Source organism: Gossypium hirsutum, chromosome D08 (genome assembly GCF_007990345.1).
Source record: "Gossypium hirsutum isolate 1008001.06 chromosome D08, Gossypium_hirsutum_v2.1, whole genome shotgun sequence".
In the NCBI taxonomy this organism is placed as follows: Eukaryota; Viridiplantae; Streptophyta; class Magnoliopsida; order Malvales; family Malvaceae; genus Gossypium; species Gossypium hirsutum.
Window position 1 is genome coordinate 36,082,144 of NC_053444.1, and position 9,758 is coordinate 36,091,901.

Below are 9,758 nucleotides of genomic sequence, written 5' to 3' on the forward strand. Positions count from 1 at the left end.
TAATTAGGTTAGGTTAGGGTTTTTAATTTAATTAAATTAGGGTTTTTAATTAAGTAGGGTTAGGGATTTTAATCAAATAATGTCAAAATAACTCGGAAAAAATTCTATTTGTATTACATCATCATAAATTACTACAATTCATTACATCAAATGATTAATTTTAATACGGTAATCAATGTCTATGACCGAGGGATTCAGTTCCACATGGCGGCCGTCGACGGTTACGCGCTGGATTCCTCATTTCTCTAGCTTCCAGCGGCGGTTGTTGTTCCCCCGGTGGGGATTCTGGTTCTTCCGGTTCGGCATCTGGTTGTCGGACTTGGGACGATGATCCACCTTCAAAGAATAGTGTATGCGGAGGTGTTTGCATCATGAACGGCGACGGAGTTTGAAAGCCATGCGTTGCTGGCGATTGGTAAAAAGGAGAGCTCCCCGACGGCCCCCCTTGCGACCCCTCCTGCACCGATGGCCTAGTTATTGGTGGTCCGCTCGGCATTACAGGAAATGGAGCTGATCCGGGCATTTGGCTCCAACCTGCCATAGGATTCGGAAAAGGATACATGTACGGGTTAGGGTACATATAAGGGCTAGGAAACATACCTGGCATCATAGGGAAAGGTGAATGCGTGGGTATCATCTGTTGAATGGCTGCGCCAGGTGACTGCGTTGGTGCTCTCGTTGGGGACGGTGATTGCATGGTCGCTGATGATGAACCGGGTGAATGTCTGGGCCTCGTTGAGGGGCTGCCCTCGTAGTTTTGTCCCCTTGGATTTTGAGGCCCGCGCCTTTCCCTTCCGACACGTATTTGCCGCCGCCTCTCCTCCGGCGTAAGTAAATACGGCTTCCCATGGGCCCTAAACCATGGCATGTATTCTGGAACGCACGCTAACTCGGGAACGATGATTGGTTCTCGAGTAGGTAGATATTCATTCCGATTTTCCCACATTTCTGTGTACACTGACCAGTACAACGGCCAATCCGTACCTAATAGCCGAAGGTCGATTTTGTGGTGCTCGTCAAACTCCTCAGGGTCCGCAGGGATCGGTTGTCTACATCCAAACTGTCGTAGGACTCTGTCTGTCTGGTGGGGCTCCACGGTTGCATAGTTGATCAACACCACTTTCACGTGCCAAACGTTCGGATTTTGTAAAAACTCTTCCGGGATTACTGCCCGGACTGCCAGATCCTCGTATGGTGTCCATTGAAACTACATGAACATGATAGAAATATCACATATATACATAATACTAAATACTAAATATCAATCCACTAGCGAATGTATGGAAATATCTATTTGCAATAATACTTACTTCTGCTTCCGAGCGTTGCTCCAATAGAAGCCGTATATCTTCAAGTTCAGTCGGTATTCCACGATAACTTGCCGAATGGTTCCACCTAATTAAATAAATTTTTAGCATTCTTTTATTCTTACAAAATCTACATATCAATTTCAAAATGTAATATAAAATTTACCTCGTTACGAGTGGGAATGTATATGGGTGGTTCACTTGAGGACATAGAAATGGAAAGCGAAACCGTGCCCATGATTGCAGTAGTGACAGGCAACCTCCGATTTTTGCTCTCCTCGGTTTGGTCGCCCCGCACATCTCCCGATATAATGTTGCCAAGACGGCAGACCCCCAACTAAATTCACCGGCTGCTCTAAAATCAACGAGTTTTAGCAGCCTCCTTAGATGTACACGGCTCCGTGATGTGTCGACCATGAGATAGCCTCCAATTATTTGAAGAATGTATGATCGAGCATATCGGATTCTTTCAATCTCGGTTGAATTTTCATTCAGACCGGGGAAGGTGGCACGTAACCAGCCCATCTCCACCTTACCTCCATCCATTTTATCCGGAACGGCGCCCAAAAGCTCGTAGCACACCGCCTCCCAATTGCTAGATTGGGCAGACCCGGTCACTGGGTGCCCATCCACCGGCAATCCCAAATGCAGATGGACATCTTCTAGAGTGATAGTGCATTCTCCACATGGAAGATGAAATGTATGCGTCTCAGGTCTCCACCTCTCGATCAACGCACTGATCAGTTTCGGCTCCAACTTGCATCCCCGGCCTACCGCCGCCACGTGCCAAAATCCCGCTTCCCGCAGGTAGTTCTCTATTAACGGTGATGGAGCATGCATATTCCGAATATTGCATTCCAATACCCGATCTTCAGCCTTTTATAACAAAAAATATATTAATAAATATCTAAAAATACATAAATAAAAATATCTTAAAAAAATTTAAAATTTAAATTTAATACTTACCATGTTCATTTGCTCCACCGATATGTGATTCCTATCAAGACGAATCAATGATCCGGCCATTGTTGAAAATATTAAAAATTTTAAAATTATTTAAAAAAAATAAAAAATTTTAAAATTTTCTTAAAAAAATTAAATTTAATGGAAAAAGAAATTTAATATGTATTTGGAGATTTTTTGAAGGAAATTGAGAGGATTTTGGAAGGAATTTGAGAGTTTGAGAGAATTTTGGAAGGAAATTGAAGGAAATTTTGAAGGGAATTGAGAGAAATTTTGAAAGGAATTGAGAGAATTTTTGAAAGAAATTGATATTGAATTTGTTTGTGAAAATAAAAGGGGTTGGGGGTTTATATAGTAAAAAAAAAATTTGACCGTTTGGGGGGGGCAACGGTCAATTTTTTGACCGTTGGGCACTGTTCACGCGCACGTCGACATCGTGTCCAAGTCAGCGCGACCTTCTGCCCCGTCCCCTGACATCGCTCCAACGTGGCACGATTTTGGGGGAAACGGCCCAGTCCGGTAAATAATTAAAGAACCGGCCTATTTCGGTAATTTTATAAAAAAATTTGGCTTTTTTTGGTAAATCTCTCAGAAAAGGAAGCTTTAAGTCAAATTGGTTTTGCAATATTTGCAGCGCTTATAAAAAACGTCACTAATTGTATAACTTTTGCGGTGTTTTCAGTAAAAATGCTACTAAAAAATTAAATTCTTGTAGTGAAACAGCGTAGTTTTGAAAAAAATTAATACATAATTGCGGCGTTTTTGGTCCAAATGCCGCTATTGCTTACCTTTTGCGGTGTTTTTCTCATAAACGTCAGTAATGATTGACTTGTTTTACAATTTTATATTTAATTATTATATAATTCATATCAATTTTAAATAAATAATTTTTGAAAATTTAAGTAATATTTAAAATAATTAGATAAATTTTAAAATTTTATATAATTTTTTATGTAAGAAAACAAAAACAAAAAATTTCAAAATATGACAAAAAAAGCTTTAAAAACTATAATGATAATTTTAATATATTAAAATTCATATTATCTCTTTTACAATTATATAATAAATTATTTAATATATAAATTAAAAAACTTAATTAGTCATATACCTAAAACACTTTAAAATTATTTTAAATAATAGTATTTTAAATTTTTTCATTTTTAACATATATTTTTCTATGTTTTTACTTTCAAATTTTTTCTACGTGTCATTAATTTTTCTGAAGATTTTAAATATTAAATTAAAAATAAATTGTATTTTAATTAATATATAGAAACTAGCTAAATAATAAATAAAAGAGGATGAAATAGTGCACAAGTTGTCGAAAAGAATACATGATGACCAATTGGATGATGGGTAAGAATATAGGGAGAAAAACAGCACCATTTTATTTAAAATCAAACCTTAAACCTTAAATCATAATCCTTAAGCCCATAAACCCTAAACTTTAAACTTTAAATCATAAACCCTAACCCTAACCCTTTAACCTTTAAACCATAAACATCAAACCCTAAACCCTAAATCATAAACACTAAACTATAAACCTACAACCTAAACCGTAAACACTAAATTCTTAACACTAAATCATAAATCCTAAACCTTAAACCTCAAACCATAAACCTACACCCTAAACCCCAAATATATATTACAAGGGACAAAAGTAATTAAAAGAGAATTTTATTGTTTACTTAAACCCTAAAATAAATTAATTTTTTTGTCATTTTATAAAAAATCCTAACCCTTAAACCCTAATAACCTAACCCCTAAAACCATGAACAGTAATAAGACCCTAACTATAAAATAATATATTAAAATTAATACTATCTCTTTTACAATTATATAAGAAATTATTTAATATATAAATTAAAAAAAATACTAATTAATCTAAACCCTAAACCCCTAACCCTTATCCCTTAAACCCTAAATGATAAACTATAAACCATAAACCCCTAACCCCTAAATCTTAAACCCTAACCATTAAACCATAAACCATAAACCCATAATCCCTAAACCTTAAAATAGTAACTCCTAAATCTTAAATCTTAAACCTTAAACCATATACCTTGAACATAATAATAGTATTTTAAATTATTTTTAAATAACAGTATTTTAATTTTTTTCCATTTTTAACAAATATTTTTCTATGTTTTTACTTTCAAATTTTTTATACGTGTCATTATTTTTTTCTGAAGAATTTAAATATTTAATTAAAAATAAATTATATTTTAATTAATATAAACAAACCAGTTAAATAATAAATAGACAGATAAAATGTTTTTTGCGGCGTTTTTGATAAAGCGCCGCTAAAGCTCGATTTATAGCGACGATTTTCAACATAAAACGACGGTGTTGTGCTTAATTTTTTTGTGGCGTTTTTTAAAAAGCGCCGCTAAAGGTCGATCTATAACGACGTTTTACATAAAGCGCCACTAATGCCACTAAAGCTCAACATAAAACGATGGCATTGTGCTTAAGTTTTTGCAAAGCGCCGCTAAAGGTCGACCTATAGCGGCGTTAATGCTCTATCTATAGTGGCATTTTTTATCCAAACGCCGCTAAAAATGCTGCTAAAAACTTGTTTTGCTGTATTGTCGGTGGCAAACTGTATAAAGTTTTAGGGCCATACGGTCTACCACACGGGTGGGCTACACGGCCATTTGCACCTGTAAATCTTAGGAACTTTCATGAATCACGTGACCTCAGCCTATTACATAGTCGTGTCCTGATCGTAGGAAATCTTATCATTTTTTACACGACTTCACGCTGTTACATGGCATGGCCACACGACTGAGTATTTTTTCCAAAGGCATCAGGCTGTCACACGGCAGTGTGACCCTTGTTTTATAACTTTGCCCAGAAATTTGTGATATGTTCAGTTTAGTCCTTGTATAGTCCTCGAATTGTTTTTAGAGTTTTTATACACTAAATTAAGACCCTAATATCATGTATCTTTTGGAATACATGATTTGATTGACTGAATTATTACTGTTATATGCATGATATGTGACACATGCAAACTGTCACTGTATACTCAACGATCTCTTACTGTTATCACTGCTTTTGTCTTACTGATTGCATGTTTAGTATGCCTATTGTTACTGTTAAACTGATTGCATGATAAGCATGACTACTATTTCTATATTGTACCGCTATTAGCGTGCCATGTTGCATAGCATAGGGACTGAGACGATATGAAAGGAGGAAGTATTGACAGTTCTAAATCTGCAAACACTATGTTTACTAAAAGTATATCCACAATTTTTTATCAGAAATTTATGGTGGTTTACCCACTATTTTTACTGGCACTTTATCTGCAATATTAGTGGTTTATCCACAATTCGGTGTGTAGGGATAAATGAGTTTTGGGGAACTCTTACTGTGGTGTGTAGTGGAGTTTGGGTAGGAACTTTACTGCTAAACATGAATTGCATTGACATTCATAAGAATGCTCAAATAAACTGTTAAATTTTGTATTGCTATACGGTGTGGTTGTTCTGGGAACTATTATTTTCATGTCATTTTTATTGTTTTTGCGTTGATTTTCTTCTGTTTAAACTCACACTACGCTCTTTAAGCTCACCCCTCTTATTTCAATCTTTACAGACAACCCGCAAGGTTAGGACACGAACTCGGCATTTGAATGTCTCGGCTCGGATTATTTTCATTAAAAATATTTTAGACATAATATTATAATTTCTATTATTTGGGAATTGTGTTGTTTTATTTGAACTATAACATCAGATTTAAGTTTTGGGTTAATTTTGGCATGCATGACATTTAAGTTGTTTAAACTTATGAAACTTTGGAATTGAATTAAAGATGCATGAAATTCGGTTTTCATTAAAACTTATTTGAACATCACTTTTTTGCTGCAATATTTTGTAAATGAGATTTTGAAAAGTAAATAAATTGGAAATCAACCAAGTTTTAAAAAATAGTTGCTATTACAAGGAAAATGTTAAAATCAACTAGTTTTCAAAACTTGTATGTGTTAGTGAAAAGAGATAACATGTTTTCTTCTAAGGTAAGCAAATTTTTTAAAGAGACCATTTTAAAAACCCCAATAATTTTACTAGGCTATCTCGGTGACTAATGTAGCCTTCAAAATCTGACCGTAACATCTTAGCCAGATTAGAGAGTTCACATTTGGTCGATATAGGAGTTGTTATGAATAAAAGAAAAGGTAGGTCATCAATTATAACAATCACATTTAATTATAATAATGCATATAAATGTATGTAAGGAATTAATATTGTAAGTATAATTGATACTAATTTAAGGAAAGTTGTAAAAACATCGAAATGTGATTTTATAATATTATTCCCATACATTTCATTGATTCAATATGTGTTGAGTATGCCTCACATTTCAGTCAAATTTGAGAGATAATCTCCTAGTTAAGCTCTGTTTATTTGTTTTAGTCGAACTCTGATTAGTCTAGATTATTTTATTATTATTTGACCTACGAATTTAGCCTATAAATAGGCTCTTTTACAATATTAAAATATACACCCATTAAAAATTAAAACTCAAAACACTTTTGGAGAATTTTGTATTTACGTTTTGAGGTTTATTTTCGGGTTTTAGGGTTTAGTTTTTATCTTCATCTTTTGTACTCTTCGTTCTTTTTCCATTATAGTAAAATTATCTTTGCCCGTGGTTTTTTTATCCTCTTTGGTGGGGTTTTTTCACATTAAATTTGTGTGTTCAAATTCTTAATTTCTTCAGCTATTTTTTACTTGTTTGTTGCTTAATTGGGTCGATCCCCAATAAGTGGCATCAAAGCTAGTTCAATTTTTGTAGATCAACCCGTTCAATGATGGTAGCAACAAGGTTTGACATTGAGAAGTTTGATGGTGTCACAAATTTCAATCTGTGGTAAGTTCGGATGATGATAATTCTAGTTCAAACTGGCTTGAAAAAGGTCATTACCTGGAAAAAGCCCGAGAATCTAGATTAAATAGAATGGGAAGAGGTTGATGAAAATGTCCTGTCTACAATCCAGCTGTGCCTCACGAATAAGGTATTATAGGAGGTATTAATGGAGAAAACCTCATCCTCATTGTGGAAAAAGTTAGAAACTTTTTATGCGACTAAGTCTCTGGCTAACTATTTATTATTGAAACAATGCGACACCCTAAACTCGATCGAGACGGACTAGCCCAAATTCAAAACATTAAATTATGAGCCCAAGACACACCCCGACTAAGTGACTATTCGGCTAACAACCACCCAAGACACACCCCGACCTTATAACACATCAATCTTATCTAATTATTAGTTATTTATTAATGTGAAAGCAAATTATGAGCCAATTTTAATTTTTTCCTAGGTAATTTAACTTAAGGGTATTTTTGTCATTTTACCACATATGATAATACTAAAAAGTTCAACTTAATTTGAGTTTGTTTACTATGTCTAATTCAAGTTTTATTAATAGGGACTAAATTGTAACAAATACAAACAATTAGGACCTATTCCAAATTATAAATCAAGTGTGTTTTTATTGAATTTTACCTATTACAAGACTAATCCTAAAATTTTACCAAGTTTCCTTATCATCTAAGGCTCTAATTAAACTAATCAATTTTTAGGACTAAATTGTAACTTAAACAAATTAGAATACCAATTTAAAATGACAAAAATTCAAACCCCCTCAAAACCTACACGGCTGTGACCCCTAGACCATGTGCCATTAAATGACTGTGTTTGCGTCGTGAAAAACTTTTAGGTCGATCACACATGCCCATGTGTGATAGCTCTAGTTTCCACACGTTCGTGTCACTTACCCACACGCCCGTGTGGAGAAGCACATGCCCGTGTAGACAAGCACACGCCTGTGTGGACAAGCAAACACCCGTGTGAAAACCATTGCATCTATTTTTGCAAAAAACTCATTTTAAAACCCGATTTTGTATATTTTAATTAGAAATTAAACCTGATTTAACTACGATTAATTAACATACATATACATACACCTTCAATTAAATTTATTGATATCAATTAAGCCTCAATTATATAGAATTAGGCAATCAATTTCATGCATAACAAACATTGAATAAATCAAACAAGTGGCATACCTTAATCCCTAGTAACTCACTTCGTGGAAGCTTCATTTAAACAATCATTAGTATAAATTTCATGCCTCACACACCGTGTTATCAATCATCGTGTTATCAAGCAACAATACCTTGTAAATCATTCAATAATTAAACTCAAACATGCCTCAAAATAAAATGTCCAATGTCCAAAGTCCAATTACAACCAAAATTAAACTAATTCTCGGGAGTTCCACAATGCTCGATTACAGTCTCTAAAACGTGTAATAAAGTCTCTACCAAGCTTAAATCTCTTGGAACTCTCTTGCTCAGCTCCCTAGCTCCTCAAGCCTATTGGTTAACTGCATGAATTCTGAAGGTGTGAGCTTTAAAAAGCTCAATGAATGTTAATAAAAACGACTAGTAAATCAACATTCAAATCATACTTAAATCACATCCAATCAATCACCAATTATCAGCCATAATAATGAAACATGTCAATTTAATTTCCATATGCTTTAACAATATCAAGAATAAATTATTCATGACTTACAAACATCGAATGATTTAACAATAATCCCACATAAATATATTGGCATACACTTCTCATGGCTTAATCAGACGATCATACATCGGATGAATGGATCTCCGAACTCTCACAAATATCAAATACAGTCCATCGAGTTAAGCGGGCCGAAGCACACGCTCCCTTATAGCTCCTCAAATAACTTAATGAGTGGAGACTCATGCACAACACTCCTTTATCTACTTCAAACAAACCAGTCCACCTAGAGTCATATGCTCACAATGTCACAAATAAAAGTGAGTACTCACAAATCCTATGGCATGCCAACTATATCTAATGGATCCACCATGCATGTTGCCAATATATTCAATCGAACATAGCATATAAATCAGTCATTATTGTGCTCAATTTAGTGTGACAAAATGCTTATCTGTAACATGTAACATAGCCATTTAACATCCAATTAAATCAAGCATTTCATTTGCCATTTTCCAATGTTCAATTACCAATTGTAACACCAATATATCATGATCAAAAACTCCAGTAAAAATGCTTTAATCATCAATATAATTAGCCTAATTAAATTACACAAAGCCACCTAAATGCTTACTTACCATTATTCAATAAAAATTCAACTCTTGTACATATAATATCAATTAAATTACACAAAACCACCTAAATGCTTACTTACCATTATTCAATAAAAATTCAACTCTTGTACATATAATATCAATCTTGCAAAAATCAGCCATTCAAACATAATTAATCCATTGAAATCATCAATTAAACTACTAATTAAATATAAATAAGGTTCAATTTACCAAATCACCCTTAGAAACACTCACTACAAAATTTATTCTACCACAAACAAGTGATCAACCAAGCAAATCCAAGCTTCAATTCTAGTTAGCTCGGTCCTCTTCA